This window comes from Chelonia mydas, chromosome 1 (assembly GCF_015237465.2).
Source record: "Chelonia mydas isolate rCheMyd1 chromosome 1, rCheMyd1.pri.v2, whole genome shotgun sequence".
Taxonomy (NCBI): Eukaryota; Metazoa; Chordata; order Testudines; family Cheloniidae; genus Chelonia; species Chelonia mydas.
This window is the reverse complement of record NC_057849.1, coordinates 257985372-258002948: the sequence shown is the minus strand read 5'-3', so window position 1 is coordinate 258002948 and position 17577 is coordinate 257985372.

The following is a 17577-nucleotide window of genomic DNA, read 5'->3' as shown; positions in this document are numbered from 1 at the left end:
TTTCCACATCTTCTAGAATCCATCAGTGCCACAAGGGTCACTAGAGATCAGCAAAAGGAGCCACCTCTCACAGCTGATGGGGACTAAATGCTATGTTGCCTCTAGCCCTCAGTGCCCTGGGGCCCCTTATCCCACTCAAACTCAAGATTCCTCCTAGTGAATCAATATCACAACACTGACGTTTGTCAAAAATACAGGCTCCCCCCAACTGACAAGCGCAGAAGTACATACATGGCCTGCAGCCATATCACGCTGGGCTGTAATCTTCCCTTGTTTCATAAACTGAACAGGCCCAGCCCACTCACGCTGGGCTGGGAGGCCTCCAACAAAGAACTTGGGTTGCTGCAGGAAGTGGTGGTATAGATGGAGTGCCCCAGCATACACTGGGTTGGAGAGAAGTAAAACAGGTTGGTCTAGCACCCAAAATGTGCTAGACAATCTCCAAACATGAGTGAAGAGCACCCAGGCTAAATCCTCACCCTGTAAGATTGTTGAAGAGCCTGTGGCATTTCTCATAACAGTACGAGTCTGATTCCAGGAGGGAGCTAATCGTATTCTGCTTACCTCAAACACACCCTTCAAGTTCCAGTTGGAGTCAGTATAATGTGGGATTGTAACATGTTTAAACAGTTCCTCCTTTCCAGCCAGTGAGACAAGGTGAGCTGATGCCTGGATATGGTGTGGATTCTTTTGTAAAGAGCTGCATAAACTTACGATACTGTGGTGACTTGAATCTGTTGGGTACATAATTGGGCTAATGGAAACTGGCCACCACCTGAGTTTACCAGAACCTAATTAATTTAGTCTTCCTTTCCTCTGCGCCAGAGAGAGGGGTGGAGTTAGTCCTATGCAATGGCACACACACAGCGACCTCTCCCTACCGCCCTCCCTCAAAAAGCTGTCGGAAGAATGGAGTCAAGGGAGACTTTGTTCCCTGCTCCTGCTAGGATCTCTTCCCCACAGATCTTACTGTCTGAGTTTCTCACTAAGAACTCTTGATTGGATTAGTGCCAGGTAAAAGAATTGTGGGGATCTGTACACTATGGAAATTGTGGCCACCCACATTTCAGGGGGGGCATGGTGAGCCTTTTGATTGTTGGGTGGTTATGGTAGAAGGGCTTGGGGGATGGAGCAAGTACCAGTTTTGGCCTATCTGCTTCTCTGTCATGGCAGGGACAGGTGTGAGTGGTGTTGCAACCTGGCACGGAGCTTTGCAATGCCACTCAGGTTTGTTCGGGGGTTTTCCCCCTGTTGTCATGGAGTCCCCGGGCAATGCTCTGGAACTGCTCCCTACGAAGCCAGTCCCACCTTCCTGGGTCTGACCTCGGAGCATTCAGCATCCTCTGCCCCTCCGAGCGCTTCCCATAGCAAGTCCGCCCAGGCAGGGTCGTGGGGAAGCCAGAGGGTCTTGCACCCCAATTCCGCAGTCAGACGTGACTCTCAACCAGCCAGTAAAACAGAGGTTTATTAGATGACAGGAACATAGTCTAAAACAGAGCTTGTAGGTGCAGAGAACAGGACCCCTCAGCTGGGTCCATTTTCGGGGGCAGTGAGCCAGACACGTCTGCACTTCACTCCACGTCCCCAGCCAGCCCAAACTGACTCCCCCTCCAGCCCCTCCTCCTCTGGGCTTTGTCCCTTTCCATGGGCCAGGAGGGCACCTGATTCCTTTGTTCTGCAACCCTTCCTGCAGGGGGGAAGGGCCCAGGCCATCAGGAGCCAGAAACAAAAGGAGGACTTGTGGAACCTTAGAGACTAATAAATTTATTTGAGCATAAGCTTTCATGAGCTATAGCTCACTTCATCGGATGCATTCAGTGGAAAATACAGTGGGGAGATTTATATACACGGAGAACATGAAACAATGGGTGTTACCATACACACTGTAACGACAGTGATCAGGTAAGGTGAGCTATTACCAGCAAGGGGGGGGGGGGGGGGGGAGGAAAGGCGGGAAACTTTTGAAGTGATAATCAAGGTGGGCCATTTCCAGCAGTTGACAAGAACATCTGAGGAACAGAGTGGGGGGGGGGAATAAACATGGGGAAATAGTTTTACTTTGTGTAATGACCCATCCACTCCCAGTCTTTATTCAAACCTAAGTTAATTGTATCCAGTTTGCAAATTAATTCCAATTCAGCAGTTTCTCGTTGGAACCTGTTTTTGAAGTTTTTTTGTTGAAGAATTGCAACTTTTAGGTCTGTAATCGAGTGACCAAAGAGATTGAAGTGTTTTCCAACTGGTTTTTGAATGTTATAATTCTTGACGTCTGATTTGTGTCCATTTATTCTTTTACGTAGAGACTGTCCAGTTTGACCAAAATACAAGGCAAAGGGGCATTGCTGGCACATGATGGCATATATCACATTGGCAGATGTGCAGGTGAACGAGCCTCTGATAGTGTGGCTGATGTTATTAGGCCCTGTGATGGTGTCTCCGAAGAGATATGTGGGCACAGTTGGCAACGGGCTTTGTTGCAAGGATAGGTTCCTGGGTTAGTGGTTCTGTTGTGTGGTGTGTGGTTGCTGGTGAGTATTTGCTTCAGGTTGGGGGGCTGTCTGTAAGCAAGGACTGGCCTGTCTCCCAAGATCTGTGAGAGTGATGGGTCGTCCTTCAGGATAGGTTGTAGATCTTTGATGATGCGTTGGAGAGGTTTTAGTTGGGGGCTGAAGGTGATGGCTAGTGGCGTTCTGTTATTTTCTTTGTTGGGCCTGTCCTGTAGTAGGTGACTTCTGGGTACTCTTCTGGCTCTGTCAATCTGTTTCATCACTTCAGCAGGTGGATATTGTAGTTGTAAGAATGCTTCATAGAGATCTTGTAGGTGTTTGTCTCTGTCTGAGGGGTTGGAGCAAATGCGGCTGTATCAAAGAGCTTGGCTGTAGACAATGGATCGTGTGGTGTGGCCTGGATGAAAGCTGGAGGCATGTAGGTAGGCATAGCAGTCGGTAGGTTTCCGGTATAGGGTGGTGTTTATGTGACCATCGCTTATTAGCACCGTAGTGTCCAGGAAGTGGATCTCTTCTGTGGAATGGTCCAGGCTGAGGTTGATGGTGGGATGGAAATTGTTGAAATCATGGTGGAATTCCTCAAGGGCTTGTTTTCCATGGGTCCAGGAGACAGAGTATCAGCGATTTATGTACCCTGGCCCTTTGCTCTGCAACAATTACACTCCCTTATCCCACCACCTAGAGATTTAGGAAATGCATAGGGGAAACTGAGGCACCCCTACAGTATTCAGAGGAAACATTAAGAACAGTCCCACTTCGTCACACCTTGGTGGTTGGCAGCCCTGTGAGAGTGCACTGAGTGCACATTGCTTGATCATTGCATTTCAGTTACAGACACTAGAAGTCAAGCTCCTTTCTCTCCCAGCCTAGATACCATGGGGCTGACACAGTACTAACAAGACTGGGGGGAGGGGGCGTGTTGTGTGTCTGTCTGAGCCTTGCAATCATGTGTAAAATACATTTGCAGACTGGGGCTGAGCAAAGGTGGGTGACCATAATAACCCCCACATAATGTCTGGTGAATAACACATGATGGAGGGGATAAGGTGATGGTGAGGCAGGAAATACAGAACCTCTCACTTCTAGGCCACAGGTTCAAATGGAGCCCCAGGCTGGCAGGGGCTGAACGTAGTTGACATCTGCTAGCTTTTGGGCCTATGAGTGGATGCGGAGAAGGGCTTGTCTCAGCCTTGCTTCTAATGAGACAGGGGCCCACACTGGCTGTCTCAGCAATGGGGCCAGGGCCTGAATGATTTGAGGGGACTGAACTCCCAACCCTGCCCTAGCTGTGGTCCCTCTAGGTTAGGCTGAGGTGCAGTGCCAGAGGCAGTGCGTGGTGTACAGCTCATGCTGTATTAGAAAATGTCACACTCCCTCCTGGCATTTTAGATGGACACCTCTCAGGGTGAATGCAGTGACCACCTAAATGGGGCAGTGCTTGGGCGTGAGGAGAGGGAATGATTACCTTGAGTTTGACTCTATGCATGGGCCAAATAACATAGCTAGATCCCCAAATGCAACACACTGGTAACTGAGTGGGAACAGCAACAAGATGGGACGTGTCCCCTGAAATCACTGGGTAGTTTCTCCAAAGCATAGGTGTGGGGCCATGTTTAGACACTCATCACCAGGGACTCCGTTATTGAAAGAGGGAGCTTGCAGCTTGAGTCACCGAGAAGGAGGGATCCCACCTGAACGGAGGCGACAGCTTCAATAGAAAATGCCAAGCTTCCCACTTGTCTCTCTCAGCCTCTGGCAGCAGTAATTTCTGACATGTCAGCCTGCTAGGCGGGGAAAGGAGGAGGAAACCCAGCTGTCTCTCATGGGTGAGAAAATCAGACAGTGCTATAGTAGCACTTGGGATTTGCTTGTGCATAGGAGCACAGGGATGCTGGGTTAGGCTTGCTCTGCAGGAAGGGAGCATATGACTGCCCTGAAGCCTCTCAGTTGTTTAGATGATTGGATTCCTATAACAGGTACAGGGCAGGCAGTGGCAGCCGACACTGTCCCAACCCCACTTCCCTTGCCAATGTGCTTGAGCCCTAACATGGAAAACCAGAGGAAGAGCCTGTGACCTATTCAGTCCTTGACCTCTTTAGAGTCTCCTATGTGTCTGCATCACACCACAAGGAACAGCACTGAGGACACCTGCTCCCATCTTGTGCATAGATGGTAACTGCGTTCAGGTTGGGGGATGGGTTAGAACTGGTCAGCAAGAGGAGAAAGGCTGCATAGCCCAGGTCTCCTGGCAAGCCCCATTCCTCTCCTTTGCCACCGCCTCACTGCATTCAAAAATCAAGGACTCCCCTCAGTTTGACTCAAATTACCACTTGCCCTCTGAGCTCTTTTCTCACCCTCGCTCTCCGGGCACTGCTGTCCATAAACCCAAAGCCTCGGAGGACTACGTGCGCACTCAATCCTCACCAGTTCCTTCCTCGCTGCTCAGCCCCGGTTTGTTTTGCTAAGCCAGAGCACAAATTTAAGAAAACCAGAAAAGCTTGGCCCCACTTAGCATTGTGTGAAAGCTTTTGCTGTGTCAGTGCGTGCAACTTTCCCGCAATCCCTCTGGGCAGGCTCCAACACAAACAGTGCATGGATCATGCTCACCCTGACCCCTGCCTCTGCCCACTTATGGGGCTACCCTTTCACTGACCCCACCCCTCGGCACACACCCCATGACGCTAATGATTTCACCACAAGAAACCTTTGGTGCTTGTTTAAACTGGAAAAAAAGGGACTTTGTCCCCAGTGTCACTATTAAGTTTAGTGCCCTGCTAGAAAGAATGCTGCTGCTGCTTCTTCTTAAGTATTGTTATTGCTATTGTTGATGGGGCTGGGGTGGCGTGTAATGCAGTGGCAGACTCAGGCATGCCTATAGCCTACAGCAAAGGAGACTCCCTCTAGTGCATGTGTGGAGGCAGACGTATCATGGTCTGACTTTCAAAGGCGCTCAGCAGCTCCCGTGTTCATTGCCTTTAGCAGGCGTGGTTGGTACTCAGCACCTCCGACACCCAGGCCTTTGTGGGGAGAGTTCAGTCCTGGATTTCACTTCGCCATTGAAGGGGGAAGGAAGTGAATAGAAGGTCCCTGTGCTCTGCTGGAGTTTATGCAACGCTAATGCCAGGGGAACTTGTTTTTCAGTTGAGTGGTTTTATTTTTGCTGGCAGCCCCTGATGTGGTACTGGCCTGGCGTTCAGATTGAAGGAGGCACCTCCACCACCTCCTTCGCCACGCGTGCTGTGCAGGGCGTTTAAAGCAAGGACAACGTTTTCAGCTGAAAGGAATCAACAAGCAAGAGCCTGGAGAGGATGGGCCGGACTTTCTTTAAGAAATCCAAGCTCATATGTGTTAAATGCCCTAGATAGCATTGATACAGCGTGCAGGTCATGTGGCTGACTGAGCCAGCTGCAGGAAATGGTTCCCTCCCCCTATAATGTTACTGTCTCTCCATGTTAAATGCTTTAAGTCTCGCACAGTGCAAATGAAGGTTCCCACAGCAACATTAACTTTTGCATTTCCTGCTGTACATGTCTTCAGCTGTGCTGCTGCACGTTGCATTAGTACAGGTTTTGGCATGTCATTGATGTTTAAGGTAGGAAAGAACAGGAGGGCTGCATGGGAATCACGGCAATGCACCATGCCCTGGAAGAGCCTTTGAATCCATCACTCCAGTAAATTCTACAGTTCATGTCTCCACTGCAGCGGACAGCTTTAGAAAAGGGTCTCAAAGCAGCAGCAGCCCTCCACTTTCGTGCAGTGTTCACTCCATGGATGCAGGAGAAACGTAGCTGCGGCACTGTGGAGTAATGCTAGCAATTCTGAAGGTGAATGGGAAAAATAGCAAGTGCTTTATGCAGAGAGATTAATTCAGATTGGCAAGCAGGAGCACTGAAGTGTTCTGAGTCAGCCTGTACCACTCCCCAGCCCCAGCAGGAGAGTGAGTGACAACACAGGCGGCCAATGAAACAACAAGAGAGAAGCCTTTCCAGAATACTCTGGGGTTGGAACATATCCTCAGAGCCAGGCATTATTACCTAGCAACTGGGGAGAAGTGAACTGATCAGCACTTGGGGGAGCACAGTCTCCTGCTTACCAGTGAATTTAGTCCTAGTGAAAGGCTGAGAGGTGTGGAGACTGCAGTGCTCCGTGCATCCATCCCACCGGACAGATACAGAATGGCAGTGATGCTGCTGTGTGCTTTCCGCTTTTTGGAACTCTACCTGTGCTCCCCAGAGCAACCAGTAGAGGGCAGCAGGTGCCATCCTGGGCCCCTCTTCTCCTCCCCCCCGCCCCCCCCCCCCCCGACCCTGATCTGCTGCATGGCTGATCTCAATCAGTTGTGTCCTGGGGAGAATGACTGAATGAGCCTCCATAAGCTAGTCGGAGGGAAAGCGTGTTGGGGGGTGGGGGAAGGGATTGGGGTAGGAGCATGTGCAGGGGAGGATGGGGAGAAGACAAACATGAGAAGGTAACATGGGGACAGGACACTCCAGAGGCCTAAACAGAGGAATCCAACCTGGAGAGCAAAACAGCATCATTACAAAAAAAATTGCCCTTGGTGATACCATTAAAAACTACAGCCCCCCACCCCCACCCCAACCCTGTAGACAGACATGTCACAGTACAGGAAGTGAAGGTTCCTAACCTTCCAAAACTCCAAGCAAGGAGATCACGTGGCCCAAACATTACGTGAGAGCCTAAAGCGCACCACTGATCATGTCTAGGAAGCCCTGCCAAAATGACTCCACCTAATCCTCCAGTCTGGACACTGGGTCATGTGGATGAATCAATCCAATATTAGCGCCAGATAGAAAAAAGTCATTTTATATTCATAGGAAATAAATAAATCAGTTTTTTGTTCAAAAACAATTGTTCTTTAAACAACAAACATTTTTCCCATTTTTTTTCCTCAAGGGAAAATGCCTTTTCCAATAAAGCCAAGTTTTGATGGGAAATTTCTGATCAACTCTGCCCAATGCACAGACGGGGAGATGCCCTCAAACCCAGCAGTGACAGAGGTGTTTGGAGGAACACCAGCCAGCTGTTCTGTAGCACGTTCAGTAAAAGAATAATACAATATCTGAACCACAATGAAGTAATCCATGAAAGTTAAACTGGATTCCTCCTTGACTATCAAACCACTGATCACAGCTTGATCATACTGATGCTCATTAACCAACATGCAAAAAAATCACAGAGCAGGAGAAGTGCTTTGTCTGCCATGCAGAATTTCAGAAAAGCTTTTGGCACTCAAGTGTGAACCATAAACTGCTCTGAAATGGGATTGGTGGAGCAACATATGAATTAATTGTCCATCGAATGTATGATGTAAATAAGCAACGTGTGAACGGAGACCTCCAAGCAAGAAGAGGGAGTCAATCGAGGCCATAACCTCATCTTGACCCTTTCCAATATACACACCCGTGACTTGGAAATCTTACTGGAAAAATCTTCAAGCCCAAGACTTCCACTGAGATAAAATGCCTATTGTATATCAATGACCTGGCCATATTACCATGTAGGAAACAAGGTTCCCCCAATAAACTTACGCCTGCTAGAAACCTATTGCATTACAAATCATCCTGGAAAAAACTAAATTTGTGATGTGTCATAAAATGCCCCCAAATGACCAAAATCAACTAATTTTATTACAGAGACATAGAAGTTGAGCCCTAAATTATACATGCTGCATGCATCAGAGAGCTTTGACTGGCTATAGAAGCATAGGAGAGGGAGTGTGTGGCCGGGGGGGATGGTCAGGGGCGGGTAAGGAGTGTGTGGTTGTGGGGGTAGGTGGGGAGGGAAGGGAGTGTGTGGCTGTGGGAGTAGAAGGGGAGGGGAGGGAGTGTGTGGCTGTGGGGGTAGATGGGGAGGTGAGGGAGTGTGTGGCTCTGGGGGTAGGTGGGGAAGGGAGGGAAGGGAAGGAGAGAGGAAGGAATGTGTGGCCGTGGGGGTAGATGGGGAGGTGAGGGAGTGTGTGGCTGTGGGGGTAGGTGGGGAAGGGAGAGGGGAGGGAATGTGTGGCCGTGGGGGTAGATGGGGAGGTGAGGGAGTGTGTGGCTGTTGGGGTAGGTGGGGAAGGGAGAGGGGAGGGAATGTGTGGCTGTGGGGGTAGATGGGGAGGTGAGGGAGTGTGTGGCTGTTGGGGTAGGTGGGGAAGGGAGAGGGGAGGGAGTGTGTGGCTGTGGGGGTAGGTGGGGAAGGGAGGGAAGGGAAGGAGAGAGGAAGGAATGTATGGCTGTGGGGGTAGGTGGGGAAGGGAGAGGGGAGGGAGTGTGTGGCTGTGGGGGTAGATGGGGAAGGGAGAGGGGAGGGAGTGTGTGGCTCTGGGGGTAGGTGGGAAGGGAGAGGGGGGAGTGTGTGGCTGTGGGGGTAGGTGGGGAAGGGAGAGGGGAGGGAGTGTGTGGCTGTGGGGGTAGGTGGGGAAGGGAGGGAAGGGAAGGAGAGAGGAAGGAATGTATGGCTGTGGGGGTAGAAGGGGAGGGGAGGGAGTGTGTGGCCATGGGGGTAGATGGGGAGGTGAGGGAGTGTGTGGCTGTGGGGGTAGGTGGGGAAGGGAGAGGGGAGGGAGTGTGTGGCTGTGGGGGTAGGTGGGGAAGGGAGAGGGGAGGGAGTGTGTGGCTGTGGGGGTAGGTGGGAAGAGAGGGGGGGAGTGTGTGGCTGTGGGGGTAGGTGGGGAAGGGAGAGGGGAGGGAGTGTGTGGCTGTGGGGGTAGGTGGGAAGAGAGGGGGGGAGTGTGTGGCTGTGGGGGTAGGTGGGGAAGGGAGAGGGGAGGGAGTGTGTGGCCATGGGGGTAGATGGGGAGGGGAGGGAGTGTGTGGCCATGGGGATAGATGGGGAGGTGAGGGAGTGTGTGGCTGTGGGGGTAGGTGGGGAAGGGAGAGGGGAGGGAGTGTGTGGCTCTGGGGGTAGGTGGGAAGGGAGAGGGGAGGGAGTGTGTGGCCATCGGGGTAGATGGGGAGGTGAGGGAGTGTGTGGCTGTGGGGGTAGGTGGGGAAGGGAGAGGGGAGGGAGTGTGTGGCCATGGGGGTAGATGGGGAGGTGAGGGAGTGTGTGGCTGTGGGGGTAGGTGGGGAAGGGAGAGGGGAGGGAGTGTGTGGCTCTGGGGGTAGGTGGGAAGGGAGAGGGGGGAGTGTGTGGCTGTGGGGGTAGGTGGGGAAGGGAGAGAAGGGAAGGAGGGAGGAAGGAATGTATGGCTCTGGGGGTAGGTGGGAAGGGAGAGGGGGGAGTGTGTGGCTGCGGGGGTAGATGGTGACAGGAGGGGAAAGAGTGTGTGGCCGTGGGGGGTGGGAGTATTAGGGGAAGAGGGGCCATGATGCTCTGGCATTCTGCACTGTTTAGAAGTGACCGGGAAGGGGGGAATCTCTCTCCCAAATTTAGCAGGTGACATCAGCTGGCGGGGCAGCCTTCTGGTCTGTTTAGAAAAGGAAGAAGAAGGCTGCAAACGTGATGAGCGCAGTCTCTGGCCTGCTTCTGCTGTCCCCTGGAATAGGCCTATAAATAGAGTGTTCTATTCTGGCCCCCTTGACGTCAGAGCCCCAGCTCCTTACCTCTGCGCTGGGCTCCAGGAGCCTGCAGGCAGAGCCCTGTGCTGGATCCTGCTGTGCGGATTAACCCTTCACCTGCCACCTGTTCAGTGATGTGCATGGCACACACATTTATCCTTTGGCTTCTGCCCCACTCGGCCTTCTGGCTACGTGCATTGACTCTTTACTCTCCACACTGCTCTGCGCTGCCCGCCCAAGCAGCTGAGTGGGGAGAGGGGTTTTCAGCATGCCCCGAAGAGGTTCGAATTAAACCTCTCCTATGCCTCGCAGGCTGCTTACACCTACAAGTGGGGGTGGGAGTGGGCACTGACTGTCCAACATCCCCCAATAGGGGTCATTCAGGGTCACAGAGACCTGACTTCCAACCTGAAACAGCCACAGGCACCTCTTTATTGCCCAGCAACAAACCGTTGGCTACCAAAACCTTCCCGCGCATTCAGGAGATTGTGGGTCCCCCAGAGACTCCTCCTGCACCATGAGACCCCCCAACTCAAACATAAGTTCAAACCCCGCTGCCCCCATTTTGTGTAGATTGTTTTCTGTATCCCAGGCCCTATACACCAATACACAAGTCACCAGTAATAACCCTGGGCTTCTGAGTAACCACATTCCTCCCCACAGTGCATCACTACTCATGTCATATACCCTTCAGACTGGAAGCACAGACTAGGCAACACCACTGCCTTCTGGTTTGCCCCCCAATAACTATAGGAGCCCTTTTAGATTGAACAGCATTGGGTCAGCACACACAAGGGACATAGGTGCTGGGGGTGCTGCTGCACCCCTTGGCTTGAAGTGGTTTCCATTATATCCAAGGTTTACAGTTTGGTTCAATGGCTCTCAGCACCCCCTCTATACAAATTGTTCCAGCACCTCTGACAGGGGAGATGGTCTGTCCTGTTCCTGATCCCCATCCAAACCAGAAACCCAGTTCACACAGGATACTACATCCCAGGTCTGGCGAGGAGACCGATTCTCCTCATAGCTGATGACTGGGTTCACTCAGTGGACAAGGCTGCAAGAGCCAAAGCTGCATTGTTTTAGCATGGAATAAAGACCAGCAAATCCCCAGATCCTGAGTTTTGTATCTTTAGCCCATGAAAAAAATGTGAAGGTCCTGCTGAGCTCTTCAGCTGGTCCCCACCTGTCCACACAAAACTATTGGGTGATCTCCGGACCAAGCTTTGGATCACATACCTTGTCCCTCAGCTACAGAGTCACAGGCCAAGCTGGGTGTGACTCACTAATAGTAAATACTGTTGCTCCTTTGGTCAAGCTGTTAGCTAAAATTCAGGACCTTGCAGTGTTGTTTCCATTTGTGTAAGAAATCAGAAATACAAGTCAGGTGTAATCTTAATTAGTGACCAGAAAATGTGCACAAAGTCCTGTTCCATACATGCAACAAACACAACCCTCAGTAGGCAGTTTCCTTGCTCAGAAATCCCTTCCCATGGAGCTATGTCTCGGTCACGCTCACATCTCCAGTTGCTGGCTTGCCCCCTCCAACCCACACGGCCTGCAACAAATATCCTGGCCCATGCACAGATTCATGGAGTCCAAGGGCAGAAGGGACCACTGTGAGCATCTAGTCTGACCTTCTCTACCAACCAAGCCAGAGAACTTCCCCAAAATAATTCCTAGAGCAGATCGTTTAGAAAATCAGCCAATCTTGCTTTTAAAATGGTCAGTGATGGAAATTTCACCACAACCCTTGGTAAATTGTCCCAATGGTTAATTATTCTCACCAGTAAAAAATGTATGCCTCATTCCCAGTCTGAATGTGTCTAGCTTCAACTTCCAGCCATGGGATCATGTTACACGTTTCTCTGCTAGATTGGCAAGCCCATTATTAAATATTTGTTCCCCCTGTAACACATACTTAGAATACTTAGATACTTAGAAACTGTAATCAAGTCATCCCTTAACCTTCTCTTTGTTAAGCTAAATAGATTGAGCTCTTTGAGCCTGTCACTATAAGGCCTGTTTTCTAATCCTTTAATCATTCTTGTGGCTCTTCTCTGAATTCCCTCCCATTTATCAACATCCTTCTTGACTTGTGGGTCTCAGAACTGGACACAGTATTCCAGCTGCAGTCACACCAGTGCCAAATACAGAAATAAAATAAATAACGTGTCTACTCCTACTTGAGAGTCCTCTGGTTGGAGAACATAAGAACGGCCACACTGGGTCAGACGAATGGTCCAACTAGCCCAGTATCTTGTCTTCTGACAGTGGCCAGTGCCAGATGCTGCAGCGGGAATGAACAGAACAGGGCAATTTCAAGTGATCCATCCCATCCAGTCCCAGCTTCTGGCAGTTGGAGGCAGGAGCAGTGGAAGCATCCTAAAGTGGAAGGGCCACAGGCACCCAAACCATGCCCACCCCCTCAGCGCTGCACCCCATCCCCTAGGCCCTGCTTCTGCACCACCCCATCTCCCAGAACCCCTGCCCTCACGCCACCTCTTCTCCCCAAGCCCCCACCCTCGCATTGCCCCTTCCCCTGAGCTCCTGCCCTTCCTCTTCCCTCCCAATACCCCACCCCCACTCACTCTTCTCCACCTCATCTCTAACCCTTACGGCCAGTAGAAAGTGGGAGGGCCGTGGCTCACTACCGCACCCTTGGTTAGAGGTTTAGGGACACCTAGAGTATGGAGTTGTATCCCTGACCATCTTGGCTAATAGCGATTGATGGACCTATCCTCCAGGAATTTATCTAATAATTTTTTTAACCCAGTTACACTTTTGGCCTTTACAACATCCCATGGCAACAAGTTCCACGGGTTGACTGTGTGTTAGGTACTTCCTTTCGTTTGTTTTAAACCAGCTGCCTGTTCATTTCATTTGGTGACTCCCTCCCCCGCCCCCCCCCCCCGGTTCTTGTATTATGTAAAGGGGTAGATAATACTTCCCTATCACTATCTGCACACCATTCATGATTTTATAGGCCTCTCTCATATCATCCCTTAGTCGTCTCTTTTCTAAAATGAACAGTTCCCAGTCTTTTTAATCTCACCTCAGATGGCAGCCGTTCCATACCCCTCATCATTTTTGTTGCCCTTCTCTGCACCTTTTCCAATTCCAATATATCTTTTTTGAGATGGGGCGACCACATCTGTATGCAATATTCAAGTTGTGGGTGTATCATGGATTTATATAGAGGCATTATGATATTTGCTGTCTTATCTATCCCTTTCCTAATGGTTCCTAACATTCTGTTTGCTTTTTTGACTGCTGCTGCACTTTGAGCAGATGGTTTCAGAGAACTAGCCACAATGACGCCAACATCTCTTTCTTAAGTGGTAACAGCTAATTTAGACCCCATCATTTTGTATGGATAGTTGGGATTATTTTTTCCACTGTTCATTAGTTTGTACTTATCAACATTGAAATTAATCTGCCGTTTTGTTGCCCAGACACCCAGTTTTGTGAGATACCTTTGTAACTTTTCACAGTCAGCTTTGGATTTTAACTATCTTGAGTAATTTTGTATCATCTGCAAATTTTACCACATCACTGTTCACCCCCTTTTCCAGCTCATTTATGAATATATTGAACAGCACATGTCCCAGAATAGATCCTTGGGGGACCCTGCTATTTACCTCTCTTCACTGTGAAAACTGACCATTTATTCCTATCCTTTGTTTCCTGTCTTTTAACCCAGTTACTGAGCCATGAGAGAACCTTCCCTCTTATCTCATGACTGCCTACTTTGCTTAAGAGCCTTTCGTGAGGGACCTTGTCAAAGGATCTCTGAAAGGCCAAGTAAACTATATCCACTGGACCACCCTTATCCAGGTGCTTGTTGACCCACTCAAAGTATTCTAGAAGATTGCTGAGGCATGATTTCCCTTTACAAAAACCATGTTGACTCCTCATAAACATATCATTTTTGTGTCTCTTCTTTACTATGAACGAATTGGAACCAATGTGTCTGGTAGTGAAGTTAGGCTTTCTGGCCTGTATTTACCAGAATTGCCTCTGAGGCCTTTTTTAAAAATCACCATCACATTAGCTGTTCTTCAGTAATCTATTACGGAGGCTGATTTAAGAGATAGGTTACATACCACAGTTAGTAATCTTGCCATTTCATATATGAGTTCCTTACACAGCCATTATTAGACGTACTCTCTTTTGGAGTCCAAGAACATTTGCCCTGAGAGGAACCCACTTTCAGAGTGAGCTGTTGCTACAGAAGCACATAGGTCCTGAAGGGCTATGAGTGTCTGCTTTCCAGCCCTCATTTCCAGGTAAGGCCTTACTCAGTCTGTTCTTCCCAGTTGGTGGTGCATATGCAAACAGCACAGGAGGACCCGCTCAGCTCCTTTGGACTGTGTATTTCTCACTGCCAGACCTCCTCTCTGTGTCCCCACTTTCTGCCATTGAGGTTGCCGGGATGTTGAGAGATTGTGAAGCTGCAAGCATTTGTTCCACCATTTCAGGCACTCCCAGAAGATGGTGCCTATCTCGCAATAACAATAGGCCACTCTTTGGCTGGGCAGTTGTTCTCTAGTTCTCAATCTTTTGTACCTCCATGGCATTTGCAGAACCTGTACATGCATTGGCTCTGCCAGACTGAGAGGTCCCTGTTGTTGGTGTGGAAGTTGAGAGATAGCCAGTCTGGCTCAACCAAGCAGAATGAAGAACTCAGGCGGTAACTGTCTCACTACGATCTTGATCTGGTATTTTGCACGTGATGTGGGTACTTGAGACTGAAGAACTGACTCAGCAGTGCACACATAACGCATCCGATGAAGTGAGCTATAGCTCACGAAAGCTTATGCTCAAATAAATTGGTTAGTCTCTAAGGTGCCACAAGTCCTCCTTTTCTTTTTATGAATACAGACTAGCACGGCTGCTACTCTGAAACCACATAATGACTGACAAGGACTCTCTCTGCAGCTGGCAGCTGTTTTATGTTTCTGCTATACCTGATTATCCATGTCCATAGTGTTGAGATAGTAACAAAGCTTGGCAGCCTTCATTGGCCAACCCAATTGCTTCCTCAAGGTAACCCATTGTATGCCTATTAACATGTACAGCTTCGCACTCAGGCTCCCTGTGCTAAATCTCAGTGTAGAGAACCAATAGCTGCGGGTTATAGAGCTTCTGCAAATATTGTGTGCTGCTGCCAAAGCTTTTTGGGACAGAAGCTACACATCAAGGAGGACTCTTGTGGAAAAAGGCCCAGTGCTGAAAGGGAAGTTGGGAAAGATCAGGTTGAGCAGTGGTAAGAATAGGAAAGGGAAGGGAATTATATAGATGAAGGTTTAATGGAGGAAGAGAGAAAGAAGAGGAGCAAACAGGGGAAAGATGTCCATTGGGAGCAAGTAGAGAAAGTAAGGGGAGGAGGAGAGAGGCAAACAAGTTTGTGTGGTTGCGGGAGGTTGGATCTGGCTCTCTAGCAGTCACAGGGCCACGTTTTGTCTATAGACTCTTATCTGCCTGAAGTTTCCATTATCTCCTATGAACAGATCACAGTGTTCAAGGGAAATTGACCATTGGGAGTGGAGTGTAACCACCGGTGGGAGAAATGGGGGTGGGTGGGGATGTGACCCAAATCTAATAGTTTCTTGTCTAGATAGCCTTCCTCCACAACTCACACTGACTTGTTTTGTGGTCAGCATCTGCTGCCAGTGTGGGGTTCCCTCTGGTGGATTTTTGGGGAGGATGCATGTGGAAGGAAAGGGAGGATTGGGGAGCCCTGTGCCAGTTTCAGGTCCCTTCCTCCATGTCTCCTCCTGGAGGTGTGGGAGGTTTTGGAAAAGGGAAACGCAGGTGGAGAGCATGGGGATTAGCGGAGGAAAGGTTTGTGGGGCTGAACTTCTGGCACCGCCTGGTGAGTCCTAGCTCTTGCCTTGGCACTTTCTCTTTTTGCTGCCAGGAAGGTGAAAACACGTCTTTCCCTGGGCAGTTCTCAGTGTGTTTCCTGGGAACCCCTGACAGCACGTAGATACTGCAGTGACAGGCATTCTAGACATGCTGATAGAGCCATTTACCCTCCTGTCCAGGATGAGGGCACACTGCTCTAGGGATTGCTCTGGGAACCGTGCATGCCCATCCTCCACCTGCCTGAGGCACTATCAGCCTTGTGTGTCAAGCTGCAGGGAAGCCCACATTCCCCCTGGGACAACAGGTGCTGGATGAACTGGCAGGCATCAGGAAACCAAGAGGACATAACGTTTGGGGCAGAAGACAGTGAGCTGGCCACATCTGGCTGGAAAGAACCAGCAATTGTGAAGAGGCTAGGATTAGGAAATCCAACCTGAGCAGCAAATGGCGAGCCCCCTGCAGAGGCAAGGCAGAGCAAGCCTGAGGGCCATCAACAGGGGGAGCTACGTGCCACATGGAAGCAGCAGCAGTAGAGAGGTTGTGTGGAGGAGGGTCACTTCAATCCTGCAGCTACCGAGACAGCCTGAAGGACAAGAGTGTCATGGATGACAGCCCAGCCCAGCACGAAGGCTGGCTGATCAGCTATAAATATGTGGCTTGAAACACTGGTTTGTTATACGCAGCTCGCTTCTGCGGGAACCATATTCTCTTTGTGGTCCACATCAGGAGGTGAAGGGAAGACTAAGGAGGAGCTTGAGAGCCAAAAGCTGGTATAGGAATCTACTTTATAACTGTAGAGTGTTTAATAGGGGGAAATAGTGGAATAAAAGTCAGGGAGGGCCTGGTTACTTTGTGAAATCATGATGGGCAGATCTCTGCCCCATATCCTACCTAGACAGCGCATAGATGCCTAGGCGTCCGAGCTTAATTATGCGGGAGCAACGTCAACACACTCTTACTGTCCAGGGCAGGTGTAGTGAACTCACTGGAATGTCTCCAGAACAGTGGGAAAACAACTCCTCTAGAGAGCCTGCTAATGGCAGAACTACCCCCAGCTCCTCATTCTAGGCCAGTCCTCCTCGATGCCATGGATTTATCTTGGTAATAGTAGCAGCCACCTGCCGTTTCAATCAGAGGTGCATAGAGCAGACTGAGATCATCTCTAATTTATGGAGTTCGGGACAGTGGTAAAGTGGGGACCAGGATTCTTGTCTTTTTATTCCCAACCCTGTCACGGTGTGACCTTGGACAAGTCACTTAACTTTGTTGTACTTCGGTTTTCCTACCTACAAAATGAGGCTACTGAGGCCTATCAAAGTCACGGGCGTGCTGCAGCACAGTGAGTGTTATGAGGCATTAATATTTTGAAATAATTTTCAAATGCTACTATGGAAGATGCCGTAGGTGTGTGAAGGGTTATTGTTGTTATACTGCTGGCTGGGTGAACGCAGGTTGAAGCTGCTGAGTGTAACAGCTGCCCTTCATTGAGACTACATGGAAAAAACAATTGCTCTCCTTTGTGACAGATAGCTGAAACAATAGGAGCCACTGCCCAAAATGCAGGCCACATGCAAGGCTGGAGTAGGAGTTGAATCAGGTGGGCGGATGGGTTTTCCCTGGGGGCTGAATGCAAATGCAGGGAACTGGGTATTGTTTGCTGGAACTGTGTGTGTATATGAGAGAGAGAGAGAGAG